The sequence below is a fragment of the Drosophila mauritiana genome, chromosome 2R (genome assembly GCF_004382145.1).
Source record: "Drosophila mauritiana strain mau12 chromosome 2R, ASM438214v1, whole genome shotgun sequence".
NCBI lineage: Eukaryota > Metazoa > Arthropoda > Insecta > Diptera > Drosophilidae > Drosophila > Drosophila mauritiana.
In genome coordinates this window covers 10,036,076-10,054,029 of record NC_046668.1, presented here as the reverse complement: position 1 = coordinate 10,054,029, position 17,954 = coordinate 10,036,076, and the positions used below count along the sequence as shown (strand labels likewise).

Below are 17,954 nucleotides of genomic sequence, written 5' to 3'. Positions count from 1 at the left end.
CACACACACACGCATGCAAGCATACTCTACTGGCCAGAGCAAATACAACATACAGTGGGATCTTGTTTGGGTGAACTAGCATGGATAGTGGAAAGTAATATATATATTGCTTTTTACTGACAACTTAAACAAGAATCTAGCTAATATTGACGTTTTGTACCAAATAATTACAATTTTTAACAGTTTTTAAGGAAAAGAGAATTTATAATTCCACTAATCTTTTGAGTTTGCAGTTGTAACCGTGTAAATGAAACTATTATTTTAGTTATTTAAATCCTTACATTAAACAAATCGCCTTTAAAGCAAACTTTTTATTAATTTTAAAAAAATAAAATTTGTTAAAATAAAAAATAAATATTTTAACTTACAAGCTATTACATTTCCCAGACTTCTCATATAACCATAAACTAAACTGGATAATTTTGCGTAGCCAATCTTCACTGTACCCGCACGAATACAGTGACAAATGCAGGGGGCAGCAAAACACGACAGCGACGGCGGCCGAGGCAAAGACACCTCGAGGAGTCAACTCACCTCTCGAAACCGATTCCTCTGCTTCAATTTTTTCTTTTATTTTCCTTTTTGCGCTCATATTGTAGTTTAATTTTTATTTTATTTTTTTTTAGCCCGCCCTGTCCGCATGTGTTATGCGTGTGTGTGTGTTGGGCTCACACAAATACAATTCATCAGCGGCAGAGAAGTCGGCGTCGCTTGCTGTTGTTGTTGCTGGTGCTGCTATTATTTGTTGTTGCTGGTTCTGCGCGCTTTTATTTGAGATTTGCGCACGAATGGCTTTTGCTTTTGCTCTTGGAGTTGTATATAAATTGTAAAGCGTGTGGGGAAGGGGCAGCTGCAGGAGGAGGAGGAGGAGGTGCTTTCAGGCTAGTTTCGTTCTAGAGTTCGCGAGCACACAAACACACACACACACACGTACGTACGTACGCTCAGAAATACGGGTACACAACATAGAGAAAAAATAAGGAGAAAAAAACAAGACTGCAAGTGGATTGGGCTTTGAATTTTGTTTTGTACACCTTTCCTTCGGCACTGCTCCTCCGTCCTTCCTCCTTTTGAGTGAATTTTTCACCTCTTCCTCCAATTACTGCTACTCCTTAGCTTTCTTGGCATATTTCGCCATTTCCACTTCGCATGTTAATTGCCGACGTTGAACTTTTAGTTGTTAATCAATTTGGTTTGGCTGCTCTTTTGCCTTTTTTCACTTCTTTGCCGTGTTTGTTTTACAAACACACATGCCGCTGTTTTTTTTTGTCTTTTATTTCAAATATAGCATTTGGTTAGGACTAAACTACAATCATTTTTATAATGATAATCTTAGCATTTTAACCAAAATATATGGAAATGTATGCCAGTTTAATTTAGAATAAATGCAACTTATCGCGAGTATAGTTTTTGATGTATAAAATATTTTAAGAATTAAATAAACATACACATATATGAACTTTTTACAGTTTATGTTAGATTGATCTATTTATGCTAAAAGATAACTAAATAGCAAAAGTTAACATTAAAGTCATGAATTGCCTCAAACATTCTTGCAAATCAATTGACTAAGCTAATCAAAACATTAACTGCGTTTATTCAGGACTTCTTCATTTGTTTGATTTCAATTTCCTCTTTGCATTTCCGATTCCCTTTTTGGCCAAAAAATTAAAAGAGGTGCCAGCCGCCAGATGTCGCCACTGTTAGCTGATTCCGGCTGCTGCCGCCGCTGCTTCTTCTTCTTCGCTCTGCTTTTACTCTGCCCGCAAATCGATTTCGATTTGGTTCCGTCTCTTTCGCACACACCCTCGACTTCTGGCTGTGTGTGTGTGTGTGAGCAATAAGCTTAACATAAATCATTATAACGGCACATACAGGAGGGACCTTACATGTCACCCCACCCCCCAGCCCCCCTCCCCCTTGCGACCACAATCCCCCATTTTTCTGTATGTCTGTTTGTATATTTGTTCGTTTCGGCTGTCATTTCATATGGAATATGGGAACGCACAAAATCGATTTCTAATCGTGTAAATAAATGGCGACAAATGCTGCGACCTCTCCTTTTTGCCCCCCTCCCCCCCACTCTTCCTCCTGAACGAGCTCTGCCTTCTCTCCTTTCGCATAGCAACGTAAAGGAGGGAGAGGGAGGGAGAGAGGCAGAAGGTTTGCATGGGCAATTGTTTCAAAACCAAAAGTTGCACACTGAAAAAAATGCTCACTGCGTAGCTGTTTAGAAAATGTTTTTGTTCATCTTGGCCAAATTGGAAATAAACAGTTAAAATATTTAAATCGCAGAAATGTAATTACAATAAATAATAATATTATAATAAAACTAGAAAAAAGAAATTATTTAATTATAATGTAATTTATAAACAAATTTGGTAGATGCTTTTTTCCTGTGCAGTCAACAGATTTCTGGTTGCACCTTGAGTTTTTTCGATGGCAAGGAAATGGGGAACGTGAGGCTGGCCAAAATCAAACAGGATTCGAACCGAAAAGGTGAGAAGTGGAAAGGAGGGAGAAAGAAAGGGGAGAAGAAGGCCCAAAGGAGGAGCCAACAGCAGCCACAGTCACTCTGCTTAAATGCCAGAGCTAAACGAAAGGACTTCGGGAGGAGGACTTCCTGAAATTCGGATTCCAAAAGCACACAAAAACCTACATAGCAAACAGTAGTAGCTCCCAAAAAATCAGCAACATGGGTTTAGGCCAAATCAAATATTTTAGATGGGTTATATGCACATAAGCGCATATATTTGATAAGTCTACATGAAAACGCAGAAAAATGAATACCCTTTCGCAAAAAAATAAGAAAACTTAAGTTCAATACCTTTTCTTTATTTAAACATTATTTAAATGAACTAAACATAAAAGAGTGGAACAAAAGAAAGGATTTTAAAATGTTTTGAATTATTAAGTTTGAGACCTTAGTGAAAATACCCAGCGATTGCAAAGCAATAGAAAGCAAATATCTGAAAAGGGCTTTACATTTTGTCAGTTGATTTTCGGGTGGTTAGGGAAAGGAGGGGGTTGGGGGTGGGGCTTTGGGCTGATGAACAATTGCATTTTGAAATGCACACACATTTTATTTGTTTTGCTGCTGGAATTTTGGGGTCTCCCCCTCTTTCCCCCCCATAGCAAACACAATTCAAAGTGGCAGCTAAAAGTGGGTAAAGTAAAAAATCGCACGCCAGAAGTTCGTTGCATGAATGGGTTGGGTGGAAGGGGGGAGGGGGGGAATTATCTCTATACCTCTGTCTCTTTCCGATTCTCTGGGGAAACATCGATGGATAACACAAAATTGAATTTACCACTGTGTGCTGGCTTCGTTTGTGTTTTTATTGCAATTGCTTCGCACGTTTGCAAAATATTGGCAGTAATTGAATTTATGGGGGGAGGGGGGGTTGAGAGCAGGTGGGGGCATCGGGCGGTTCAACACTATCCAAAATTGAAATGCTAAAGATGAGTGAGCTACCTATATACCTATATATATTTGCAGGCCCGCTTTTCCAGCCATTCGTGCTCTGCCATTGTCCACTCATTTGCCGCTGCCATTGCCATCTCGCTCGCACACAATGTTCGCCAATTTTCATTGCGATTTTCCTTGTGGTCGGAAATTCTCTTATTTCAGCTTGATTCCGTTTATTTGTGGAGCTTATTTCGAATTACGAAATATATGTATGAGCATATTACATACATATATATTTCATCAGTTCGGTTCGGTTTTTAATTGAATCGCTTATCGGCGGTTGGGGCATAAATTTTGTGGACTGAAATGTTGGGGCACAATGTTGTTGTTGAATGCTATGCATAAAAATGTAATTGCAAGGGGCTGTATTCAATCTAACTACTAGTAGCTAAACAAAAGCTGTGTAAAGGATATCTGATATGAATGAGTTTTATCTGCATAATGGTATAAACAAAGCAGAAAGGATATTACACATTCGTTTTTCAGCTAGTTGGTAAATCAATGTTAAGATGTGACAAGAAAGTAAGCTTCCTACATTTGAAGTAGATTAACTGATAAGACAAATTAGAATTTAACACTCAATCACTTTTTAGTTGCCATCGTTTTAATGCTGACTAAAAGGTGTTGGCTTTATAATTGAACAAGTAATGGCTATAATTCCTTCAGATATCCAAGCTGGATAATAATGCTGGATAATCCTGTTATTTTCCAGCTTTCGGTTTCGCGTATGCTTCACCGCCATCTCTCTATCTCTACTTGTTCCTTTTGTCGGTTTGCTTTTGCTTCGGAAGTTCCATGTGAACTTTAGCCCCGTGCTGTAGTCGTTGTTGTTGTTGTTGTTGTTGCATGTTGGGCGATTGCCTGCAAAGGAGATCCTGGATAAAGAGCACATAGAAGTGGGGGGAGGGGAGGTAGGGTGCGCAGGGGGTGTGTGGGCAAAGGACGAGGGTCGGGGTCTCGAGTGGGCAACTGTTTGGCTTTGGTTTTGGCCCATCATCCAGTCACCCCAAAGGCATTTGTGCTCTACTTCATTATGTGGATATATATTTGTACGTACGTATGTTGCACTACTACACACATGTGTGTAGTAGCTGTGTGTGCACGGCAGGCGTCTCTGTGTGCGTGTGTATCTATGGGTGGGCAAAAGGTATGGCCAAAGCTGAAGCTTGGCCTCGCTCATGTCCTCGGTTTCGTCGTCTATTGAATCCTGCTTATTTCTGGAAGGGGAGCGCAAGTGGCGGCATTTTCGTGGCCCTCGAAAGGAGATTGGGAAAGCGACAAGGACGCTGAAGGGGAGGGGGGAAGGGGGAGAAAATGAGGACGGGCGCGAAAGCAGTGGGAGCGGAAAAGTCAGGATATCCTCGCCGGGCGGCGGCCTTTAACCAATGTTGTAATTATATGCTCACTAGTTGGCATATGTGTCCATGTTTCTGGCTATTTTCTCTATAGAAAAACACTAGCCAACAAGGTTATTCCAAGTTTTAACTTCAAGGTTATTAATTTAGCACAGGGAATGAAAATGTATTTATATATGTGGCAGGTAATCAAGGTGATAAGTGATCATAAGCATATGCTGAAGTTTAGTTTTGTCTGCTCACGGAAACATAAATTCAAATGGTTTTCTATAATTAATGTATAGAAATAAAGTTTAGGTATGTATATTGTGTATTATTACTATTAAAAGTACCATTTTATTTAATTTAAAGATAGAATTTTAAGTTATGTTAATACATTTTCTAAGAGTACCAATATTTTGCTCGGTGCATCGCTGTATTGATTAAGATATTTAATAGGAAAGCAGGGCCATGTTGACCAATGTAATGCGAGGCATCTCTGTTTGCATGCAACGCGAGCTCAGACTGGGCTCTCGTTCTGCTTCTTCCTGCTAAGAGCCACCTCCCACGCCCTTGCAACGCCGAAACGCCCTTGCCCCGCCGCTCCATCGAAATTTCTGCTGCGAAAACTTTGCAATTTCGCTTTTGTGCTCCGAAACTCATGTGCTGTGCTCTGGTTCGTGTGTGAGTGTTGCAAGTATCTGCAACTGTTGTATCTGTATCTGCGCAGCGAGCAGTTTCCTTGTGCCATTGTGCAAATTATACAAATGCTGAGGAGGATGCCGAGATGCTGAGAAGACGCTGGCGACGCTGGTGAGGCTGTCACCATCGCCAGCTCGCCGTCCATGCATCTGCGAGATACATTAGACAGTTTGCTGCGCGCCAAGCGGCCACATTTACAAATACAGATACAGATACATTTGCAGATGCAGATACATTTTGCTGGTACAGCTGCAGATGCGGATACACATTCTGTATCTATTTCTGTGCGGCGTATGGGAAATTGTTGTAATTTGCATGGCTCAACTTTGGATGAGCTGTCGCCGACGCTGCTCTTGCATCCGCAAAATGTACAAGTATCTGCGAGTGTATCTATGCATCTATGCTAGGTGCGTGGGCGTGGCACACCGTCGCTGCTCATTAGATTTACTTGAGATACTTTCCACCACTCATAAAGATAACTCATCGATAAAATGTGCAGTCACATCCGATTTGTTCGCTCTGCTAATTAGAAAATAAGATTAGACGTTCGGCATTCTATTTGCTAATAAATTGCATGGCACAAAAAGCATGTCATTATATTGAATACACAACTTGAGTCACTGGAAAGCACATGTCTTTTGATTGCAAATGGCTGAATCATTTATTGTGCGATTTAGGCAACTTGAAAATCAAATACCACACTTTCAAGCTAAGCAAACTAAGCCCATTAAATTCAGTTTAAATTGTTACGCTGTAAAGCTTTGCTGAATTCAATTTGTAATGAAAATATGGGCTTAAATGCCTAAGTATTGAGCCATTTAAATCGATGCGGAAAGTGATGTAATCCAAATGACACCTTATGTTTACAGAATGAATATCCTTTCAGGCATTTAAGTGCGCATACAAATGCTGCCAAAGATGTTTACTTATTGCTGTGAATGAAGTCGGCTGGCAAAAGGCTTTTGACTCAAAGATGAATTGACTTATGCCGAAAATTAAAGTAAGATTTTAAAGTCTACTGGCCAGCTTGTAGTTCCTTTGCCAGCCCGACAATAGAGCCCGACTAATCACAGTGAATACTTCTGAATGTCCTGTTCTGTCCCAAGTCTCGTATAAAAAGTGTGGAGACAGTGGGGACACACAATCACAATCAGTTGCAAAAAGCTGCGCCGTGCCAATTAAGCTGACTTTGAGGAACTTCGTGGTGTCCTTTTTTGTGACTTTTCTGCCTATCTCTGCACCCCTCCCCCTTGGCCCCCACTCATTTGTGGTTCTACTGATGAAAATTAACAAAAAGCTGAAACGTTGTTGGCTTTGCTTTTGGGCCCCTTGGCGCTCATTTTGTGTACAGGGCGCAATCGTTTTGGTAAACACAACCATTTGGTGCTTGTTATATTTATTTAGAATTTTTGTGTTAATAAATATGAATCAGAAAGCTAAGATTATTGTGGAAATGGTTGTTTAAATAAAGTTCTGTTTTTTACCATATCTTATTTCAACATACTTGTATTTCAGTTTAAAAACCAGTCTTGCTTATTGAGTATCTACTGTGCTTTCTGCTGGCCGCAGTTCCTTTTCCTCCTGCTTCCTCTTCTTAAAAATGCTCTACTTCTTGCTCTTTCTGGCCGCGTTGTTACCCTCTCTTTTGCGCACACACACACGCGTGTGCTTAAACATTTTTTCTTCCGCACATTTTTTATGCACGTGTGTGTGTATTCTTTTGCAAACTGCAGCTTCGCTGTTGGACTGGGATGTGGCCAAGGGTGAGGGGGCGGGGGGTGTAAGGGGGTTAGCAAAGTGTGCGTTGGGATGGTTATAAAGAGTCGTAAGGGGGGGATTTCAAAAACTTGGCCTGTGTGTTGTTGCCTCTGACTCTGGCGTTTTTCTCTGCACGACATCCCTGCTTGCGCCTCGCTGCTCCCCCGCGCTCCTTCCCTTGCATCGCCCCGTCCTGCTCCCTCTGTCATTTCCTTTATTCCGCTGTCGCCCCTGCCATCAGCACCCCCTGCCCCCTGTGGCACCCCCTCCTGGCCCACGGCTATGGCAGCCAGCCAGGCTGACGAGCAAGTTTGAATTGTAATCCTGGTTGTTGTAGTTGGCACACGCTCTTCGCCGCCTCTTGTCTCTCTTTCCTCCTTGTTGCTGCTGCTGCAGCAAGTTTGTGCCTTCGCTCCGCACCGTCCCCCACCCCGCTCCCCCCTTTTATCAAGCTGCGTTCGACAGCATCAGCCTCTGCTTTTGTCTGCTGCCGCCACGTCGCCGCTACATGCACCTTCTCCAGCTCCTCTCCACCCGCCTGCTGCTCCTGCTCCCCAAGCTCCTCTTTCTGGTTGTCCTCCTGCCCCTCCACCCCCTTCTTAGCCTCTCCACCTTTGGCTCTGTGCACGTCCTTCTTGTCGTTGCCCTTTTGCATTTCACTCCGGCTCGCAGGTCCCACAGCTTTTGCTTGAAAACATTGCGAAAAATGTGCAATATTATTGATGACGCTTGGTAAATCGATTATGTCCGAGTGGTGGGGAGGAAGAGGGGAGTAGACCACTCTACAGCATATATTACATTAGTTAAATAATTATGGTTTCGTAATGCTTTTACTTGAGCAAGTGGGCAGTACCATGGAAACTTGGTTTATTCTAAGAACTTATTTACTTATTGTAAATTGTTTATCAAAAACTTTGTAAATATTTATTGCAAGTCAATTTCAATCAACGGTTTTTATAGGTAAAATCTCTATGTAAATAAAGCTATAGACCAATAATTACGTTTTAGTATTTATACTATCAATTTGAATTTGTTGGGTTATTACTCTCATAAACATACGCCAGAAAATATGAAATAGCTTTCGCGAATCGAATGCCAGGTATTTAGTGGTCGACTACACTAGCTTTTGCTTTTTTAATCACGCTCTAATAGCAGTTTTATCACCTACGCCTGTTTCTGAATGAGCGCGAAAGAGAGTGGGCGGGGTGAGAGCGAGGGAGATGAAACGATTGCATGAAGAACACATGCGTGTGTCTGCAATTTTCCGACTTTGCTCCCCAAACGCCCCCCCCCCCCCCCCCCCCCCCCCACAAACACACTTTCCGCTTACAAAAACGCAATTTCACTTGACATTATTTAACAATTTGCATTGCTGCTTCCGCAACAGCTATATAAACAACAAGTACAACAACAACAACAGAAACAACCGCCGCAAAGTTTCGGCTGCAACAACAAAGTCAACATTAACAGGACAACAAGAAGGAGACACCTTTTCATTGAGTTCACACGCACACACACACGTACAACTCCAGACACTCATTCACCCACACAAGCACGCATGGCGAAATTCGCTTGCTCACTTCCATTTTGCCGTTTCCTGTTACCCCTTTCCATCTTACGCCCCTCACGCCTTCTTTTGGCATCATGCATTGCTTAATTTCTCACTTGTTTCCTTTACATTAGGGTGACCCTGTTTCTGGCTGAAGTTGTTTCATACTCAGGAGTAAACTAAGATAAGGAATTACAATGAAAAGATCTTTTAATCCATAATAGTTCGATAATCTTCTTCTCCTAATTATACAAAACGACAATATACAGTTTGAAAAACAAATCAATGTAATAAAAATATAATAACTTTAAAAAAGTGAATGAAATAACCTTTTTAAAGCATTTAAAATATGATTAACTTAAAGTACACAATGTGCTGTGATTTCCAAAGCTTTAAAGCATTAAATTTTAACATAATTTCTTATGATTACATAGGATTAGGATTAATATATATCGCTATACTTAAATAAAGAATACAACATCTAAAACGATAAGACATGGTATAATAACTCACATTGGATTGCAATCGATTTTTTGCCTTTTTTGCTTAGTTTTTCTTAATATTCCAACGCCTAGTGTGGTCCTTTGAATTTTAATTGACCCACCCTAACACGCACACACTTGCAAGTCGTCAAGGAAGCAATGTCATCTGATTTAGTTGTTATAGCAATTTTAATTGCCAGCACTTGAGTGGACGAAGCCGGCCTGCAAGAGCAGCACAGGTTTCAGCAGTGGAAATTAAAGGCGAAGGAAAATGAAATAAAGAAATTTAAATCATACAAATGCTTTCCGTCTTTCTCTAATTTCTGCTGTTGCCCTCTCCTTTCCACTTTGGCCCCTAACAACGACACCTTCACCTGACTAGCACCCGCTCCTTCACCGCTCTCTCCTCGCTCCCATTCCCGCTCTCCCACTCACTCACTCGCTCAGCCCCCGTCCATTATCCTACCCTTCCCCCTTTGCCCATGCCCTGTGGGCACGTTCGTTAAATGTTGAATAAATTTTCTCATATAATCGCAGTCGTCGCCCGTTGCTCTCTGCGGCGGCTCTCTTCCCCCCGCCACCCGCACCCAGAGCACACTCAACCACACATTTTCTCCCTCTCCCAATCAGCAAACAACAACAGCAACAACGCGGTTGTCTCCGCAGCGCCGTCGGCGTCGCAGCTGGCGTCGCAGTCGCTGCCGCCGATGTTGAATGTTTGATGTTGAATGTTGATGGTGTTAGTTTGGTTCGGAAACTCGTCGGTCGCGCAAGTGAAATCCCAAGCGAAAGATAATAAATCTAAAACAAATGCTTAGAAAAGTATGAAAGATATGAAAATATGAATGTGATTTCGGTGCGAAATAATTAGAAAAGTGAATGTGTGCCCAAGATTTGTGATTGTGCCAAAGTAAGATAGCAAATGCATAAAAGTAACCAATAACAAAATAAAATTTTTGAAAAAAGCCACCAAAACAGCAAAGGAAGTGCGACAGATACAGATAGAGATACACAAAGCTAAAACGGAATCCGTTTGGGCCAAGTTCTGCTGCTTCTTCTTCTTCCTCCTCCGCTGCTTCTTCTTCTATAAACGCAGCCAAGCGTGGCAGTATATGTGTGTGTGTGCTAAGTGTGTGTGTGCTAAGTGTGTGTGTGTGAGCGCGCATTTTCTTTTGTCCATTCCGCCACCTTATTCTCCACGCTCTTCTTTCCGTACAGCCGCCAAAGGAGACGGCGAAAAAAAAGGATTAAGAAAAAGTCAGCTTGTTGGATTATATTTATTTCGCTCCCAAAATTGATCAAAAAGGTGCCATATTGTGATTGAAACTGATAGCTAAGGTAAAGATGCAATCGTAAGATAAAGATACTTTAAAAACTGAGATGTTCTTAAGGCATTTGTGAGAAAAGCCGGTGATGGTTCGTTAAATAATGGAAACGACAATTTCATAGTTATTAGTACAATAATATCTGAATATAAACAAACATGCTGTTTACAACCAAGTTTCATTTGTTTCAATATACATAATTACTTACATATTTTAGACCTAATAAAAACAATAATATAAGGAACATTAAGTATTTAGTAAATATGTGTTGGTAGAACTATTACTTTTGATAAAGTGATAAACTATTACTATTACTATTGATAAAAAGTGGATTCTCCAGTTAGATTGTCAAACCTTTATGATTATGGTGAGGTCTTACTTTTGATTGAAATACACTTTTTACTGATTGATTGCATTGCGGATGAACATATCCTGTTAGGAATTGACTTAAAAATAAACATTATGACATTTTATCTAATCAGAGTGGCGAAAAGTGAAATAAAGTGAAGTAAGCAGTTGTTTGGGAAGAGATTCTTTTAAATACATAGGTAGAATTCAACAGGAAAGTAACCAGTTGTTTAGTAAAAACATATGTATTTGGTTTTTAGCGGATATTGACCCTATGACTACTTTCTGAACTTGATTAATAACCATTTTATAATTAAAACTAGAAAATGTGCAATTTGCAGTGTCGTTCAAAGATTTCTCACGATATATGTAGTTTTCTATGCAATCGTTTTTGAGCAGCGTGCAATAAGATTTATTATGACCACAATTGCAGTCCGGCATTTCAACTTGCTTTTGTTGTATTTTTATGTATCAATAATTACAAAGAGCGAGCGAGAGAGGGTGCGAGGAAGAGGCAGAGGCAGCAGGCAGAGCAAGAGGCAACAACAACGACGACGACGCTTGGGAAACGAAATTGAAGCACACGGATGGAAATGGAATGAGAGGGAGTGCGAGTGCGAGAGCGAGTGAGAGGGTGTGATGGAGTGGGCCAGTGCGAGCGAAAGGGAGAGGGAGACGGGGGATACGTAACGGCCAGTCACAGCAGAAAGCAACAACAATAACAATTGCAACAACAGCAACGGGTGAACATTGGAGACATGTTTGTGCGGCGGCGCTCATTTATTTTATGTCTCGGCTTGGCTTTGTTGTTGTTGCTGCTGCTTTTGCGCTACTTTGGAGCTGCCTATCCTGCTCCCCCTCCCCATCTTCCCCCATACACACGGACATGTGTGTGTGTGTGTGCATGACTCGCTTGTTACTTTGTTCTTGTTTTCTGGTTCTGTTTCATATTCTGCCGACTCAACTTGACAAACGAAACGAACTGAACTCAAACTGAAAAATGCCGCAAAATCGAGACCTTAACGGATAAAAACTGAAATACAGAGCAACTTGGCTAAGCTCGATATAAACATAATATTTAAAGTGGAACAAATAATGATGGCTTAAGCGTGTCTAAGCCATAAAGTGCTAGTGGTGCACAGTTTAATATTCTTGGATTTGTCTCGTTCGTTTGTATTGTTTCATTCCTTAACGATAAAGCCGCAATCTGAATTTATGAAAAAAAACTCAAACACATGTTTTGATATGGAAATTTGCTAAAAAAAAAATGTATTTGCTTGGAATTTTAATTTGACACGCGCCTTAATCTAAAAAACGTTTATTTTATTCGTGTTCATGACTTTGATAAGAGGCTACCAATCTAATTTTGCGTTTTAGGGATGTTCCACTGTGAAATCATTGAGGAATTGACAATTGACAAACATGTATTGCGTGGGCTCAATGAGCGAATGAGTGAGCTGCAGATACGACAGTGAAGTCATCTGTTCGTTATGGAAGTGGAAGCATCTTTCCGGATCATCTCGACATATTAATGCTTAACCCTTTGGTGGCGAAAACCAATTAAGGCGAGTTTTTAAAGCCTAACCACGCGCAGTGGAGGGAGCCGATGTCGGCTCGAAATTCCTGTGTATTTCCCCCGTTGTGAATTGTTTCTGCGTTTTGGCCAACTTACCGGCGTCGCTGCCTCTGCTTCTGCCTCTGCCGGCGTCGCAGTACGGTCAGGCCTCCGTTCGTTGTTGTTGTTGTTGCTGTTATTATTATTTTTGTTGTTTTAGCTCTCGGCCATTCCTCTCCACTGTCCACTGCCTGAATCCCATTCGTTTCTAAAATAAAATCTTGCGCTGTGTTTGGACGCGTTTTTTCGCATACCCTATTATTATCAGAAGTGCCATAATTTCAGTATTAAGTCATTATCGAGAAATACTGCTCTATAAATTATATTTAAACGATGTTCAAAGAATTTAAATTCTTAAGAACTTCTTGAAAGTACCATTAAAGCAAACACTTTTTAAATTAAAATTCTGAAATGGAAAATATGTTGATAAAGAAATTATTTCTTTTGGCTACATTCAATCTTTTGAGTGCATCACTTTTACATATAAAAATTATTTTAAAATTTTGTATTGTTACTAGCAGCATGAAACATATCATTTTGTACTTGAAAAGTCTATAATCTGGCTGCGTACTCTTTCAAGCATTAAAGAGTATAACACTTTCGGCTTGACGCAGTTTGACCATCTTTATGGTATTTTTTTTTTTCGTGCTGTTGCGGATTTGTGATTTCGATATTTAGTTGGATTTCTGTCTGTCCCCCTCCCATTCGGTCCCCTTTGCACCCGTTCCGCCCGCGACCGCTTGTCCATCTGTCAAGTTTTGTTTCGTCTGTTGTTTTGCCGTCGGTTTCGCTTCGCTCCTCGCTGATTGCTCTGTGCCCCGTCCAGCTTCTCCGCCCCTCTTTGCTGGCCTCTTTTCCGTCCCCCGCACCCCATCTCTTTAACGCTACCCCCTCTTTCGTTTGTTTTTGGGTGTACGCCATCGTCTCTGCAGCGTGTTTCTTTTCATATTATTTAATTTATTTCGTTGGTTTTCATTGTGGCCATGCTCGTTGTTGCCCCTTCCCCAACCTCATCCTCATCGTACTCCGCCTGGCCCTCCTCCCGTTCATCGCCCTCTCCCTCTTCCACGGCTCTTCCTCGTTCTGGGTTCATCTGTATCTACAATTCGTCATGTCGTTTGTACCTTTTTTCTCCGCTGTTCAGCTTCATCATCATCCCTTCAACGGATTTTTGAGGCATTTCAGTGATGAATTTGTTTTCTTGTTTAATTTTAGTCATTTGCCCAGCACCCTAGCACCACCACAAATGTACTTCTAAGCACACACACGCACACCACACAAATGCACCCGAATAAATGCCCTTTGAGAAATGCATCTGCTCTTTGATCGCTTTGGATTTACAGTTTTTATTTTTCCACTGTCAACGAGAGGCACTGAGAAAAATGAAAGGCATGGAATGCTAAACAAAACAAGGTTTTAACCAGAATAAAAGCGATAAAATAACTGATGGTAAACAATCAACTGTGTACAACAAATTTGTTATTATTAACAAATCTAGCCTGAATAGGCGTCTTATTTCTCACCGTATAAAGTGGTCAGTTAAAAAGCCATGGCATTTAATCACTAAAACAAGGTATTATGTGTGTGTGTACTGAATAGAGCAATTAATGGATTTTGCAAAACAGATTTCCAGTTTGCCGTGCGCATGATAAACAACTAAAGTTTTGTTTAGTTAACGGTAGAGCTCTGATATCATTGGGGCACTCAAAACGCATTAGAAGCAAAACGCTAAAGTCCCAGGCAATCGGTTAATTAAATTACAAATGTTTTTACATTAACCAATAGCTGGAAAGCGCAAGCTGAAACCCAAACGATAACACTTGTCCAAAGAGCGATAATTTACGGTTAGGTTAGGTTCGTTCTGTTGGCTGTTGCTATCTGATTGATTGCATTGCCACAGAAATACAGTGGAGCTTCTTACGCTTGGAAACCTTATAAAAAAAAAAAACATCTAAAAAAAAGTGGAAGGTGGGGCAAAACCGTTACCTTAATTGTAAAATTGAAGACATGGTCTTAAGAAAAATTACATCGTTTATAGTTTTATATGTAGATGCTTGTTGTCCTAGTTTTGAAGACCTTTTTATCGTGTTTTCACTGTGGAAAAGTACACAGACGGCAGTGCACAGTTCTTTCGATTTAAGGCGAGTTTCGTTTGCTTTTTGTAGCCCGGATTTATTGAAGCGCAGCGCACAGACAGGCTATTCGCTTCCCTCTCGCTCGCTCGTGCTATTGCTACCTCCTTCTCGACTCCTCCAACGCACTGACTGACTGTCAATTGTTTTCTTGGCCTCTTTGGCCCCTCCATCTCTCTTTTTCGCCCAGTTTTCCGTCTCGTTCTGCCAACTGATTCAATTGAAAAATGTTGACTCTTTTTCTTATTTTGTTCTTCCCATCGCTTTTTCGAATTTCGGATCGGACTCGGCCGTTCATTAGCTTTCGTGGTACAGAATATTTAACCCCCTGTCAGCCGCTGGCTCTCTTTAACCCCCTGACGCCACCACCTTCTTCGGGAAGTGCTAAATGACCGACCGGCAGCTTCGAGAAGTTGACCAAAATGCTGCGAACGCCATTGTTTATATAAAGTAGTGACTCACCATCCCTTCATCTCAAACCATTTTCTGTAGAAAAAAAAAAAAAAACAACAACAAAAAATACAAGAGAATCCCATAGAAACACATCATTGTTGTTGCTTGTCTGCTTAGTTTCAGCAGAGTGAGGAAAAATTGTAGGAAAATACCGAAATTATAATTGTGCATCGCATTCCTCGGGATTCTTCAATTTCGTGTTCCGATAAAAGCTTTTCTTTTGAACGACGGCATCCCATAAATTTCAATAATCATTTCAAATTTATTTTGTGTTTGTGTTAACCAGCCCAAAAAGAGCCAAGCGGAAATGTATAGAAAAAACCAAGCAATACACAAAAATCATTAAGTTATCTCGAATCCCCTGAAAAGAGAGTGAGAATTAAGTGAAAATTAAAACAGATAGATGAATGAAAAAATGAAAGCAAAATCGAGTGGCGACAAAAGTGAATAGTTGAATAATAATAAAGGAAATCAAACTAAAAGTTTATCTTCAAGTTTTAAATTATTTCGAGAGGTGAGTTGTTTGCAAAGGGATAAAACTGTACTTAAACATTTAAATGCAACCTGTTAAATGATTTTTACGCTGATAACTTGTACTTAAAAAGAGTGGAAAAACAGTTTTTAAAGTAAATAATATAATAATATGTCGCTGAAAGAGGTAAAAGTGTTTATTTGGTTAAAAACCATTTGGTTTATTGTATTCCCACGTGTGATATAAAATATATTTCTAAAATGTATCTGAAAGTTGTACATCTCTTAGTGTTGCAAAGTATGCACAGTTGCTTTCTTGTTCCTCGTTGCCCATCTCACTGTATCCTTTTATCCCACCCCCGTTATTCCCAACGCGTTCAGCCTTTTGTTGGGATAATCTGATTTAGGCATTAATTAAATTGCTGTGCGGCGACTGACGCATGTGTGTGCGTCTATGTATCTTTTTATCCGTGTATCTATCGCCGTCACTGTGCGGCCGTGTGTACAAAATAAAACACAGATACAAAAACGCATACGACTGTGTGCTGTCCATATTAGATTACGTGCAACAAGCTCTTTAATTGTATTTGCCGTCTAATGAAATCACCGCAGCGCAGAGCAACATTTAAAAGCTTTGGCCAACAAAAAGCGAATTGCGTACAGTTGTGCAACGGCGACCATTCGATTCGATTGGTTTGGATTGTATTGGATCGGATTGTAATCGCAGGCGGTACAGAGGGCCGAAGCAAAAGAATCGGTCATAAACCGCACATGTAGTTATCGAGATATTTCGGGGAAATGCCTGACGCCAAGTGTGGGAAATCAACGGAAACATTTGTGATTCGAAGCGGGGTGGATTTGACCGGTGCTCTAGAAACGGGGGTTAAAACTAATGATATTTAATTTGACACATTTACATTTTCAAGCAGAAATGTATTACCTCATGGGTCTATAAGAACTGTAATAGTAGCTACAAGGTCTTGCATATCGATTATATTAAAATTTAGATCCTTAGGTAACTATAGTAGTAACTATAATGGTATTTATATTATATAATTATATTTATATAGTAGTATTTATACCTACAACAGTTGTTCTTGGCCATAAAACACTGATGCTAAACATCGTACTTAGAAAAACTCTATTATACCGCAATAATGTTACCAGTTCAACACTGAAAATCTAATTTAAAGCCGATTCATGAGCTATTTTCGGAAACAGAGGTGCCAGAGGTTTAAGTTAAGTCCTTGAAGAATCGAACATGTCCCTGATATCAGATGCTTGTCCAGTGAAGGGAGAACCGAAGGCGTAAAGGGAAGTGAAGGAGAAAATGAGTAGGAGGAGGAGGAGGCGAGGGTCAGGTAGAAGCAGGTGGCTGGTATAAATTGGCAACTGCACATGGTCAACTGCACATGACTGGAAATTGCATCACGTTATCATCATTTTGCGAATGCCAAGGAGAAGCGCGGGGGAAGGGAAACGGAGAAGGAGGGATTGCACTGGCTGCAGCCACTAAATGCGCCCACTCCGCCCACCGCAAGGGTGTGTGAGGGAGGGAGAGAGGGAGATGGACAGAGACAAAGTCTCCCTTGCTCTTTCGCCTCCTCCTTTTTGCACTCTTCTTCGTCTCCTGCTCTCCTTCGCTCCTCCTTAAAATTGCTCTGGCACCTTGTTGTTGTTCCTGCTGCTGCTGTTGTAGTTGCTTCTGCTGTTGTTGCAAATGGCAAATACGTCAATGTTGTTGCATTCCTTTCGCCCCACGTCCTTTTACCTCCTTGCCGAGCTCTCACTCGCACAGTCGGGCCATCTCGCTCTAATTTATGGGTCGTGCGCGCTCTCTCGTTCCACTTGAAGCTTTTGTCCCTTGTCCAATGTGCCTCCATCTCTCCCTTTCTCCCGAATCGCCCCTTTTCCACATTCACCTCTGTCCCTTTGCCACCGCATCCCCGCATCCCACATCCTGTGTCCCATGCATTCCTCTTACTCCTGCAATCCTGCAGCAGTTACAACATCAACCACACCAACATCGCTACATAAATACCAACTACAGTCGAACCTGCCTTAGTCATAATCAATTATATTAAAGTTATGACACTTGAACTTTTTTAAACCGTACATATCGAGTGTGTAATATTGATATCTTATCATCATCATTTTAAGTTAAAAAGCTCTCTAAAACAAAATACCTTCGTACTTTAATTTCAGTTCGTTTTAGGGAATCTTTACTGTAATAGAACTGCCTGCGGTTGTCATTGTTGTTGTTGTTCTAGCCTCGCTGCATAAATTCATTTGTTTGCTCCCATTGCTGTTTTTGTTGTT

The 17,954-nt window shown here is 40.8% G+C and overlaps 1 protein-coding gene across 5 annotated transcripts in view; it reads left to right on the top strand.

Moving 5' to 3' along the window:
* The window catches only part of LOC117137026, a 38,328-nt gene that overhangs the window by 934 nt on the left and 19,440 nt on the right, over positions 1–17,954 (top strand). The window lies entirely within an intron of this gene.